Source organism: Pelmatolapia mariae, linkage group LG16_19 (assembly GCF_036321145.2).
Source record: "Pelmatolapia mariae isolate MD_Pm_ZW linkage group LG16_19, Pm_UMD_F_2, whole genome shotgun sequence".
In the NCBI taxonomy this organism is placed as follows: Eukaryota; Metazoa; Chordata; class Actinopteri; order Cichliformes; family Cichlidae; genus Pelmatolapia; species Pelmatolapia mariae.
The window spans coordinates 31,488,182-31,502,665 of NC_086241.1; positions in this window are offsets into that span (position 1 = coordinate 31,488,182).

A 14,484-nucleotide genomic window follows, 5' to 3' on the forward strand; every position below is an offset into this window, starting at 1 on the left:
AACTCTCTCTCTCTCTCTCTCTCTCTCTCTCACACACACACGCACACGCTCACACACTATGTCACAGATGCACCTGTCTGTGCCAAGACAGAAACTCCCAGCCGTTGATAGACAAGAACAGACGTAACAGTGACGTCATCTCATTCACTAACCCGGCACACAAAGACACACCTCTGAAGAAACGCACGCTTGCAACCAACCAAGGACAGGAGATGGAAATATGGCAATCAGACTCCCTCCCCCACCAGCCTAGTGTAGCTGTGTGTGTGTTCTGCACTGACTATATTAGGCCCGTCAGTTTCTAGCATGGGGAGACGGCAAACACGCAGATACAACTGTGATGTCACGGTCACGCTGGAGAGGCATGACTCTACATCTTATCTCTCATCACGCTGCTTGTTCTGCATTGCTCTCCACTGCCCTGCAGTGACGCGCGTGTCTGTTTGTGTAAGCGTGCATGTGTCTGTGCGTGTGTGTGTGTGTGTGTGCACACTTATTACCCTGTGATAACCCTGGGCGTTAGTGACACGCAGGGATATCACAGCAACTCTAGTGTCACACGAGCACCTCTGAGCTCAGGTGAAACACGCGGAGCAAACATTTTGACAATACTTGAAGTTTCCATTACTAGTGCAAGTCTCTGTAATTGCATCATACACGCATGCTTCTATTGTGACACAATGCATAACTATTAGGTTGAGCTATATAAAGTAATAGCTGCCATAACGATAGTGTTAGTAACATAGTATTAAAAACATAATTTTTGCTTATTTTTTTTAAAACTTTAGATGATACTTTTTAAACATTTTATTTCCAAAGCAAATTCAGTTTTGAGCTCGTTGTATTTTACTTTGCATGTTTTACATTAGTTCAGCCTGACAACCCCCCCACCAAAAGAAAGTCTATTTAAATTATGTTTATTTACATGCACTGCTCACATAAATGTACTCCATTAATAGCTCAGTGCTCATTTTTGACAGTTAAGACAACTCGAAAAAGAAAACACAGCAATGTTACGTTTTATTAAGTCAAAGATACTCATTTTAAGCTCCGCAGTCCATAGCAGGCCCACCAGAGATGGTTCCACCTCTGTTTAATATTATACACACTCTTTCAAATACAACATTTGGAAGTACATGGAGCTAAAATCTAGTTGTGCCTATTGCACAGAATTAAATAATATTTACCTGTCTTATAGGCTTGTCCCTATTCTTGTATAAATTATTGTGGTTAATAGGTCAATTCATATGAAAACAAACAATCGTGCCCTCTGATGAATGAAGGCTGAGTATTTCTGCTTTGATTAAATGCAGTAATAACAGTTGCACTGACTGCAGTTTTCATGCTCTTGTAGTAAAATGCATAACGTGCCTGTGACAGCATGATCTGATTAGTGCAGAAATGCATTACTTACATATGCATGAATGTATGCCCGCCAGCATTGTGGTCCCTTTAACAGAACCCACCAATGCATAGCACTGACTCCCTCACTTACACTGCAAGACTTTCTCTCTCTATTCCACAACCGCACAGCGAGGCTATACGAAGGCTGGGACGGTGCTGCAGGCTGGCCCACTCCCAGGATATAAGAGCAGTGAGCTCTGCCAAGGCGGTGAGGGGTCACACTGTGGAGAATGTGCGCATGTGTGCGTGTCAGAGGATGGCTATGTCACACATGAGCTCCCTCGCTTGGCGGGTGGCTGTCTGAACAGTGACACCAACAGCGGACGCCCACATCTTGACGCTACAGTGCAGATAAAGCTCTTGTGAAACATTCCACCCCCCACTCCCACTGCTCCTACCAGCATTTCCTGCTCTCACTTCCGTGTCCTTCCCTCCCATTCCTCGCCTGCCTTCCTTTTTCGCCCGTCCACATCCCTCCAGCACTTCCCACCGCCTCATCGACTGCTGCTCCACACCCCTGGGCTGGTCCCATAGCTGGCCCACTTACTGGTCCTACACCCCAGACTGGTGGACTCCCTCTTGGCTTCCTGGAGAACCACCTTCTATTATCAGAACAACCGGCCCAGCCCAGAAACACCGCTGCTGAGTTCACTGGGACATTGTGGCCCTGAGAGTGGTGTCATGAAATCTCCTAAAATGGAACTACAACAATTTCAGGTGTGTTTTCTGATTAAGGTTGAGAAGGAGAGTTAATTTGATTTTAATCTTATCAATTACTGATGTCAAGTATGTATGTCAGTATGTATGTCAGTATGTGAAGCTAGCAATGACTCTTGCTTCAGCCTTTCTTAATAAACATAATATTGAGATGCAAGTTTCACATTTAGAAAGACAGTTTACAGAATAGTAGGGTGACAAACCTATTTCTTTTTATTCATTTCAGTTTTGTTCTTATAGCAAAACAACAGTCATCTCAAGGTGTTTCACACGGTACCGTAAAGACTCTACAATATTTATTGGAGAGAACTCCCCTATGTGCAAGCATTTGGCAACAGTGGGGCAGAATAACTGCCTTTTGACAGGATGAGACGCAGCTAGGCTGAGGGACACTCAGCCATCTGCTGTGACTGGGTTTTGGGGTGAAGGGAAAAAGATGACAGAAAATGAAAAATTCAGAGACAACTAACAAGTCCCCTTAAAGGTGAGTCATTAGTTCATTGACACAAAAGCATGATTTTGAAACTTTAAAAAAAAATTATGTATCTGATGAAGCATGAATACCAAACACTACTCTACATCTAGAAATATTTCCCACCCTATACAAGAATTTGTTCCATCAGATACAATATTTATTCTCATTCTTAGAGATATTGAGGATGACTGCAGTTTTCAGCTACCTGTATTAGGCTACTTAACCCCTAAAAAAGCATGAAGAATCTCCTCTAAGCTATTTTTTTTTACCACAGTATTTACAGGCTAATCATGCTCCTGTACACGTGAAGAAGATTTACACATCAAATCTCGCATTTTCCTTTAAACAGCAGCTCTACTTGCAGGATGAACGGAGAGCATTCATGAATGATTCTGCAGTGAGTAAATAACTTGTGATCTGCAATGCAGGCTACACTCCTGTGAGCTTCACACTAGAAAGTTTATTAACCTGGCAAAAAGCACCAGAGACAAACGCTTCTGACTAATGGACTATGCATATGCATAGTGTGGAATGGGAGTGTGTCATTCACAGAAGATTAAATGGACATGCAGCATGGAGCTCTGTTTTCTCAGCAGACAGAGTGAGAAAGAGCAAGTGGTTCCAGCAGATGGGGCTGGGCCTGATACCGCCATCTGTCTCAGAAGTGCAAGAAAATGCATAAGCAGGCTGAGACTGTGGTATTCAGAGCTGTTCTGTGGAAATACACGAAGGTCTAAAAGGTCTAAAAATACAGAAGTGGTCTGCAGAGCCACTCTTTGATCTAAGTTTAACATTAGAAATTCACATCAGTAAAATTAAGAACCAACAAAGATGCATGCAACATCTTTGTGTCCCCTGCCTTCTCCTGTAGCTCCTGACCATGTTTTGAGGAGCTGTCAGCCCCACTGAAATTGTAATTTACTCCATCTTCTCAATACCTTCAGAGCCTTCTCCCACCACTGCCTTCTGTCCTATGTGTAATCCCAGCAGTTACTTCTCCCGGGACTTGTAGACTCCTCGTAATAAACTTAACAGTTTCTTCAAAACGCTGGCAGGGAGAGGACTCTTGCCCGTGTGTTTCTTCCCTCAGCGCTCTCTTGTCTAGGGGCTCAGCAGCAGGCTGACTCACAGCCCCAGCCCACTCTTACCTCCCACTCTTCCCTCCCACTCAGCCCCAGCCGTACCCCAGCGTGGGAGGCAGTGCAGCCCAGGACCAGAGCCTCCGGCTGGGCACACACGCACACAAACACACACACATAGCCACCATGGGCCCACGGCTCTGGAGCTTTGGCTTTCATTCCCCATCACCCACACAGAAACAAAAACATGCACACACACAAAACCCACATGCAGTACCTACAGTGATTTTTCGATCACTTCTTTAATGATGTCATGTGCCTCACATCTGAAGAGAGCAAAGGCAGGGGAAACACGTGGGAGTGTGTGGGCCGTGCATGCTGCATGTGTGTGTTTGAATCTTTTGCCAGTTTTATATCAAATACACTACATTTAAAAAAATGTTGACATCTACTGTTGCCTACTGTACGTAAAGAGCTTTTAACACAGCTGAGCTCAGTAGGTTGTAGTTATTTATAAATTGCAGCTACAGGGGAGGATTTGGATTGTGAGAGTGATGAGGTCTCCTTAGATATAGTAGATGGATTGGGAAAGGTAAGATTTCAAGAGAAAAGACTGATGCAACATTTTGATCTAAAGCTCGCAACGATGCGTGCAGTGCAAGGTGCATTAACAAAAACTTCAAATGGAACCTGGTTTGCTGCCGCTCAGGTTCAACTTTTCCATTTGAGAAATGAATTCAAGCTATTTCTGCATCAGTGAAAAATCACAGAAAATGTGTGATTCTTACCAGCAGGACAGGAGCCATGGATTGCAGGTCTTTGCCGCCTTTTCACAGATGTGCATCGTGAAGAGCTCGAGCTGTGAAAAACGGGTGGCAGAGGAGCATGTCACTCACATCATACGGAGCCTTTTCAAATATTCTTATCACTGACACCTTTATCAAACAGAAGATTTTTGAGGAAGGAAAAAAAAGAAGATATTTGCACGAAATTGATAGACTCGCACAATGTCACACATCGTAGGATGCTTGTACTGTGAATAATATTCAGAAAGGGCCAGATTGCTCATTAGAATATCTCACATTTGTGTGTGGGCGAGCTTTTAGCAGTCCATCTCCCTCTAGTCCCCAGCACTGTTCCAGAAACACTGATTTGTGTCCAATACCAACCGGGATCCTAACCTCAGTCTGTCCATTAAAAAAGTAAATCGATGCACCAACTTCTGTCAAAGTTTCAAGTACAGTACATGGCATATGCTATCAGCTTTCAGATTATACACTCCGACTGTGTATAATCAGACAAAGCTCAGTCTCCTCTTATACTGTCACTAATGCTTATTTTCCCTTAAGGGTGAAGTCACATTTGTGGCATGTTATGTTTGATATGAGCAGGGTTGCAGAGGCAGTCTATGCACTTTGGTTCTCTACTTTCTGTACTGACTAAACAACAGATACAGCTGATGGAGGATCAGGAGGCAGGGACAACCTGTTGCGCATGACTGCGCTCCTCATGGCAAAATGAAAATCACTTAGACTACTGCAAAGCTCCCACGAAGTCCTAAATCTGATGGACTCCGAGTAGACTGAGGAGCAAGTTTTGATCAAAAGTATTTTTTTTTTTTAAAAAAAGCTTCTAATTCTGTAAACTCCTCTGAAATTCTGTTTAACGTGCTTATTATCAAGTCTGGTAAAAGAAAAACGACACTAAACGTGCAAAACAACATTAGGCTTTTAAAGAAAATACAAAATTTGGAATTGACATTAACGGCCAGAGTTAATACATTAATAACCACAGAGATCCAACTGCACGTGTCACAAGTGCCCCCTGTTGGATACAGCAACACTCTTTCTAAAACTAACGGAGCATGGTTTCAATTATAGTCCTCTAAAGAAAGAACAAAAAAATCAAAGAGAAAAATGTGAATAATTCGAACAGACAATCTAATTCACTTTAAAAAACTCAAGTCCCTTCACGCCCGATTACTGTGATATTCGCATTAACAAACACATCAAACACACCATTCAGAGATTTCTTAGAAAGCCAGTGCACTCACAATAGACCGCTCACTCTCTCTCCTCACGCCACATGCATCTCTCTCTCTCTCTCTCTCTGCGCCCCTCGTCTATCCCGAAGTCACGGGTCTCCCCCGGGGTAAACGCATTCCAAAACACAAGAATTTCCTCCAGCCCTCAACTCACGCCCCCCTCCTCTTTTCTTTTCTTTCTCCCTCTCTCACACGCGCGCGCACAAACACGTAAACGCCGGCGTGAAGTAATAGCGCTCGCACAAGAGGCCTTGCCAGAGAAGACCACACACTGTTGCAATGCCATGTTCAAGTCTCGCCGCATGTAAACAGTGCCAGCCCTAATAGAACTTCTACACCACACTGACAAAGTCAAAGCACACATTTTTTTTTTAAATATTTAAGTCTATGAATAAAATAGCCCTCTTCATTTTCTTATTCACTACTGTTTTTTGGCACTAATAATACTAATACTAATACTACTACTACTACTACTACTACTAATAATAATAATAATAACAATAATAACAATAATGATAACTGAAATTGTAAATTCTTATCATCAAACTGCGGTACCTGTGTGTAATCTTCTGTGTTGCAGATCAGCTGAAGCTAAAAAAGAAGAAAAGAAAAAAAAATCAGCCCAGTTTGCAGACACCTTCTTCGAGCGCAGCGCTCCGGGATCTATCCGTTGAGCGTACGAGAGCACGCGAGAGGCAGAAGCTGAAACAACACATCACCGAGGGCTGAGCGCAATAAAAAGAAAGAAAAGAAAGAAAAAGTGTTGGTGGAACAAGCGGAGACAACCGCAGATATATGCGGGAGGAAGGAGGAGGATCGATTTATCACGTCTCTCGCATTTTGTGCCGTGGTAATACACCGCTCTATTACTCATCTGACGTGAGAGTCCCTTCTCTCTCTCTCTTTCTCTCTCTGTTTTATCTGTGTGCCTGCCCGCCTGCCTGCGGGCCTTTACAGCGGATCGCTCGGAAATGCCACTGACTGGTTCTTGTTGCCTCGAACTGGAGGCTGGCTACCCCCCGAAAAAAAACCAATCAGTCACATCAGTCGGCCACAGCTCGGTCCCCGCATCGTCCTCAGCCCGCGAGAAATCCCCCCCTCCTCCCGTCGCCCTCCCCTTGAGCTCCGGGGACTGTCCCCTGCTCGACCGCGGAGACTAATATCAGGATAGTGATGCCACTGTCAGTGACACACCTAAGAGAGAGAAAAACACCTGCACACAGAGAACAGAAGTGAAAAACGAAGAGGGGAAGGCAGAGAAAATTTCTACATTTCTATGTGATTTCAGCACCTAATTTCAAACTCCAACAAACCAGTAAACGCCACTCAGCTGCAGATAGTAAAGAATTTCTTTTAAAAATCAAAAGCTCCAAAGCGATGAGGACATTCCTCCGGTTTTCCCTGCAACTAAATCAGGAGACGAGATGTTGCAAAATATGCTAAACAAACCTCAGCTTTCCAGTAATAAATTAGGAGCTCTAAACATTTCCATCAAGAGTAGATGCACATTTTTCCTCCTGCTGTGTGCAGTGGCTTTCCAGAGTCGGGTGGGGGGTCATCTAGGGAGAAAAAGGTCCTTTGCAAGCTGAGCGCACAAGGTGAATTTCACTTAAAACAGATTTCACTCCTCCGCACAAGCATACATGCAATGCTAATGTTTTTGTGGGAACCCCTGTGTTATTGTGCCAGGTCCAAATAGCTCTGCACAGACATTTAATGATGACTTTAAGAAATGTCACAGCTTAGCATCATCTTTTTAAAAAGAAAAAAATCTTTAAATATCAACTCTCTCCTGTTCAATTTTTAAAAAATCTTAACTACTCAAAAAAAAAAAAAAAAAAAAAAGACAGGCTGAACAGCAAGCAGTCACATTTAACAGTTTTACCAATGAGCTGAAGGATTCTTGCAGTTCTGCGACTGTTTCATTTAGCAGCTCAGCTCCCCACAAGCGCTCAGTCAGAGCGTGAAAACATTTCAGAGATAACAAGTTGACTGAGAGCTGTCTCTCTGTATCTTTCACTGGGGAAATACACCTGCAGTGGGATTGTACCTGCACTGTTTAATGTATGCGTCTGCATTTGTATAAATTTCCTATGAAATATGTGAGATGATGTGTTCTTGCTCACCTGCTCCCTCCCCCCGTTTTGCTCTTGCAGGCTGTCTCATCACTCTCACTTTGAGAGTGAGAGTGATTTCTTTTGTTTTGGTTTTTTTTGTGACAGCGATCTGGGAAATTAACAAATGTTTTTGCTGCTTGTTTCTCTTCAGTCCACCGGCGCATGGTTTTTGAGGAGCTATGAGGTCTCTGAACCACAATGACAATATCACCGCCGGTATGATGACGAGGGGTTCATATTGTGAAAATTCCCTGAATAAATTACTGTGCCCACTCTTTCTCTTATCTGGTTATGAGTGCAGTTATGACCTCAGTTTCTGGTATTTGGGATGGGTATTTCTTCAATGTAAACTTCCCAGAAATATTTCTGTGTTTGCAGGCTGTTGTTTTTTTCTGTAAGCCGTGTGACCAAATTAATTTAACCCTTTTGCGCTTGGCAGGTCACCTCACACGGCCAAGGAGGACTTCATCTAGGATTTCACCTGATTGACGGAGGCAAAGAGGCAGCTTTTTCATACCTGATGGAGCTTTTGATGAGCTCTGCACTGTTAACACTTCTGATTAACTGACTGAAACGATTATTTAGCAAACTAAGAAGGTGGGTAAAAATTGACTTGAAGCTTTTAAATTTTATTATTTCACAATCCGAATTACTAGGGAATGTTTGGCAGTCACAGTTAGGCTAGATAAGCATGAAATCTGAGGAATTTGAATTGGTTTTGCTCACAGAACAGATTCAGCAAATTAATGGTAAACAGTTAAATAAAGGTGCATTTTGCAGTGACCTCAAACTGCTATTGCAGGGTGTGCAAAGACTGCAGCGACTGGGGATAATCCCACACTTTCCCCCTTCATGTTTCTCAGCAAGAGGACCCGGGCTTTCGATTCTGCGTGTATACTGATCTGACTCGGAGTGAGCAATATTGATTCCAGTTCTGTACAAATGCGACCCCGTCACCTCGCCCTTCCCTTTCCTCCTCCCCGACACACGTCATATAACGTCTATAGTGCACCAGTACATCAGAGGCAGGAGGTGCGGGGGAAAGGAGGGGGTTGACCTGTAATGTTCATTGAACTCCAATCCCCTTTTTTCTGTCTGCCCAAACCTGAACAGCAAACACCTGATGAAATCTCAACTTGGGAGATACCGAGCCGACTTTGAAGTCGCAGATAAACACTTTCGCAAGGCATGTTTATGTGTCGCAGACTTTGATAATCTTTACTTCATGATGTCAACAGAACAAGTTGAAACCGCAGTGTCTCTGGAGACTCAAGAAACTGCAAAAAAAACACCCCTAAAACTTCTAATTGATATAATTGCTGGAAATGTCATAAAGTGTTGGCATTTTGGCGGAAATCTCTGCATTCTTTCCGTCGCTAATGTCCTTCACAAAGTGGCACATCAGAGTTAAAATGCCTTATCTCGATTGCTATAACGCTAATCCATTCTCAAGACTCGGCCAATTGGTGTTTTATGAGCCCATTCAACAGTTTAGTCCCGGGTTGATGTTTTACACACGAAGCCTTCAAAGAAGCGGTGTTGCTTTGTCATACTTGAAGAATTTGTCACTCACAGAACTCCCTTTGAGCTGTCGGCGGTTTTTAAAAGAATTCAATACAGCGTTACCATTGAAGTGACTGACATACTGCAGCTCCAGTACCTCCACCAGTGTGTTTCAGCACTGGTATTTTGGCTCCCAGGCCCATTGTGTATATGAAGGCAGAGGTGTGTTTTCACTGTCTCCTCCCTGGGAATTCCCCTCTGTTCCAGACTCTAACAGTCTGTTGGAGCCGCAGCTGTACATATGTGTATGTGTGTGTGTCAGGATGTATACACATTTTAGAGCTCAGTTATTCACATTTCAGTGTGCATAGGCATGCAATAATGTAAGTATGCATGCTTACAGTGTGTGCGTGCGTGTGTGTGTGTGTGTGTTTCCTCCCTGATTCCCAGGGTTCTGCCGAGTTAAACCCTCTTAAATGTCCCCCTGGCTTTTGTCCTCACGTTTCAGCTGAATTTCCCCGCATTCATCCCACCATTCAGACTCTGTGTGTTCGAGCGCTCTGGAATGCATTGGGTTTGACAGGCGCCTGAACTGTGTGTGTGTGTGTGTGTGTGTGTGTGCGCATGTGTGTAAATGAGCATACAACATAAAGAAAGGAAAGTTTTTTTTTTCTTTCCCCTTTTCTTTCCTCCACCTCTTTCTGCGAAGGTGACTCGGAAACACACAATCACCTCACCTTTTGCACACACACGCGCCCGCGCACGCACCACTTTTCATCTTTCTACACACACACACTCAACACCCACACACACACTTCGAGTCACATGTGCTCTCACTCAAAGAGAGCTCTGCACCCACTCACCCTGACACCCACACACCACCCACACACTCACGTGCACTGCCAAATAGCTCACTCTTTACCCTCCCACTCTATCCCCTCTACACCCACCCACCCACCCACCACCATCACCACCACTGAGCACACGCATGTATTTTACACACATAAACACACACACATAAACACACACACACACACACACACACACACACACACACACACACACACACACACACACACACACACACACACACACACACACACACACACAGTGCTGGGCATGCGCCTGATCTGGTTTCCTCTTTTGCTTTGCAAGCGACCCGCAGTGATAAAATAAACACAAATACGTGATAATCACATTCCAGGCATTTCTCTCCTGCCGGTGGGAAGTTTCAACTGGTTTTCTGCAAGAGTTGGTTTGTGTGAGAGTGTGTTGTGTGTGTGCAACCCCAGAGGAAAAAAAGGAGAAAGAAAATGAGAGAGAAAGAGAAGGAACAAAGAGATCTGGGGAGAAGTCTCACACATTCCTCACTCCTGCCAATATCCTACCAGTATTGTAGACCATCACACAGCTCAACATGCACACACACACACACACACACACACACACACACACACACACACACACACACACACACACACACACACACACACACACACACACACACGCAGACACTCGCACACACTCGCACACACACACACACACACTATGATACAGCCAGATCTGAATAAAATCTCCCAATTTGCACTGCATCTGTGGTATCAGTCCAACACGAGCAATTCTTTTTGCAAATCACAGCATGCAACACTGAAACAAAGGAAAAACTTGCACTGACAATGGCATCATCACATTAAAAAAAGAAGAAGAAAAAAAGCGGCACTGCATGGGATTCATAAAGGCAGAAAAAGAAGTGAAAACACACAAAATTCTTTTGAGCCCTGTGCCTCTGAATAGCAAGAAGAAAGCCATCCTACCTTGTGTTATTACTGATTTTTGTAGAAAGAGACAGAAGCAGAGAGGGAAAAAAGAGGTTGTAAACGTGAGAATGGAGGACCTCCGTTGGAAGTAGTAGATATAGATAGGACCTACCTGAGCACATGGCCCGCATGGCACGCACACTTCCTCAGTCAACATGCTTTGTTTCTCCTCCTCCTCCTCCTCCTCTCTGCTGCTACATGCTTCTCCTCCATCTGTCTGTCTCACTGAGCCTCTCTTCTTGTCTTTCTCCCCCTTCCCCTCTCTCTCTCTCGCTTTCTCGCTCTCTCTCACTGTCACTCTCACTCTCTCTCCCTCCCTCTCATGCTCCACAAACCCTCTCCTCTCACTGTGCTGCTCTCTTCAAACTTCTCCACTTCCCCCCCCCCCCCCCAAAACAGCAGCAGCAGCAGCAGCCCGTCCTTCGCTTTTCACCTTGCTCTTCTTCTCGGGCACCCAATAGAGTCATCCCTCTTTATGCGAGAAGTGAGAGTGATCCATGAAGGCAGGCTTAACTAGAATGTCACTCTCCTCCCCCCATTGCTGTTTGTGTGTGTTCGTATATACTGGATTTTATGTGTTGCTACCTTGCCAGTTATTCACCTCCACGCATATGTCTTCAAACATTTTTCTCACTTTCCTTATTAGTCCACCTTTCCTGTCTCATACTTTTGCATGGTTTACACGCAAACACACACACACACACACACACACACACACACACACACACACACACACACACACACACACACACACACACACACACACATATGGAGTAATATGTCAATTAACAAAGATGAATTACTGTGTGTCCGTGGTACTTTTTCTGCGAGTTCATTTCTTGCGCATATTCCTCTCAAAAGATAACACCTGCATGTGTAATTTATTCAAGCAAGAAAATCTCGGCTGCAGATTGCGAGTGAGCGTGATGGAGGAAGGACAAATGGAGATTGAAAGACAAGGGAATAAAATTGGTAATATAAGCCAACAGAACCAAAACCAAAAAAACCCCAAAAAACCCTGACATGCATATCCTTGTGAGACCTCTTTGGGTATCATATGAAATCGGTGCACACATGTCGCTAGACTATGCATTTGGTTACAGATCCATAGCCCTTCTTTTTGAAGCATGGAGTTCAGATTTTAAACTAAATGTAATGCAATATTTGTTTTTGCTTGCTAAATGAAATCACATCACAAAATAAATAAATAAATTGAACTGAACTGAAAGCAACACGTACATATTTATTTTTACGTGACTATGGATTTGGAGAAAACACAGGCAATAATTTTAATCAGAGGCAATGCTATAGTCTGGGAAGAGCTATGTCATGAGAGCTTATAGAACTGGGCATGTTGATTTGTGCACAAATTTAAGAGCAGATGTTAAAGATGCAAGTTTTAGAGCACATGACTACTCTGGGCTAACAGAGATTTAGGTTAAAAGACCTCCTTCCTTATGTTTAAATCTAGTTTTTCCATATTTATCCAATACACAGTCTTTGATTTGTGACGACAGAACGATAAATTTAAAAAAAGAACCTTGCTTTATCTGCTTTGCACCATGAATATTGTTAGAAAAACAGAGAAATTGCACTTCATTGTACATCTTTGCAGATAAACTGATTAGAAAGACATTTCAGACATAGCTCCTGTACAAGCTCAGTCATCTTCCAGAGCACTGAGCCACAACAGGCACAATGTAGCAGCACAGACTGTGTCGAGCGTTTTTCATTTTTTAGCTCGCTGTGTGTGTGAGTGAGTGAGTGAGTGAGTGAGTGAGTGAGTGAACATGCTTTGGATCAGTGGTCACAAGAAGCTTTAAAGGCGTTTGCTTTATAGAAAACTGCAATGCCTTGTCCACACAAAGATCTGTAATTACTGTATGTATCTTTGAACCAGCAATTAAAGACGATGTGGGCATTCCTGATGTGAGCTAGAATATCTTGTTTCATTACACTGGACAAAATTTTCAGCATTGATTTTTTTTTTTTTTAATCAAAACTGCGTAGCTGTGAAATACTCATATGTAAACAGCATTCTTAGAGCATATGTACATAATATCTTGTGCACTTACGTAATAAATAGACTGAAAATAAATAATTTTGCAATTATACAGTTGTAATTCTTTTTGGTTCTTAAACTACCTGATGTGATGGCTGACCTGACCCCACTTTATGCACACATATCACCAACTGCGTTGAATGTAAATTAGCATAATTACACACTTTTCTGAGTGACTGATTGTAACTCCATTATTTACTGGGCACATTAAACCAGTGCCACTGTGTTTTGTGTGTGTGTGTGTGTGTTTTTGTGTGTTTGACTGTTGGGTTTTCCTTTTGTTTTGAACTTCCATATTTCCATGAGTGTGTTTTCCAAATGCTATGAACATGACCTCCAAACAACTCCACAGTCTTGTCAAGGATGCTATGTTAACGCCGGGATGGAAAAGGTGCCCTTTGTGAGCGACAGCCACACAGTGGTGGGTGATATCCAGCAGCCATGAGAAAGTGAGAAAACACATAGTTATTTTGACGCCGCAATCAGAAATTCCAAATTTGCTTCAGTGGGATAGTGGGAATGCAAACACACCTCACTGGGCAGCGAGAGAAGGGGATGAATGTCCGTAATGTGCCGTTGTCTTTTCCATTCCCCTTTCAAATATTAGTCCGTGTTTCCACTGGCTCCATAATAATACGGAAGGGAAGCTGATGGGATATCTGGGTGCGTTTCCATGTGAAGGGACAGCAGTCACGGTCCAGCGCTAATGTGTATGGCTTTCTGATGAACAAGGGGAGCATTTGTCTGTCTTGTCAAACACGCTTTGTTGTTTTTCCTGCTTTTGACAGAAATTATGGCCAATGTGATGTCTCAACTGAGGGAACGTCTTCCAGCGTGCACCATAATGTCAAATAATAACACAGATACACCCGTCCGTCTGTCACCGTGGTATAAATTTTCTCCGTCTGCGATGAGAAATTAGACATGAAGGATAGAAAGTGAGTAACAAAGCAGGGCAGGTTGATTCGTAATGCTTGATTTACCCATGAGGCACGTTGCCGGCTGTCGGAGCCCACACCCGCCAATAATCAAGGCATAATAAGTGATTTCATCTTTTGCCTCTGCTTTTGTGCAGCAGATTAGAAACTCTACTGAATGACCATCCTTTGCCCACCTCTTCTTTGCATCCGCCCTCCTTTCCCTGGCCCAGCTGTGTACTGTATGTGCACGTACGAGTGTGTGTATATATGTGTGGGAGTGTGAGGGTGAAGGAGTACTCTGCGTGGGCTGAAAACAGTGCTTGGGCTTCATGTGCTGTGGTGTTAA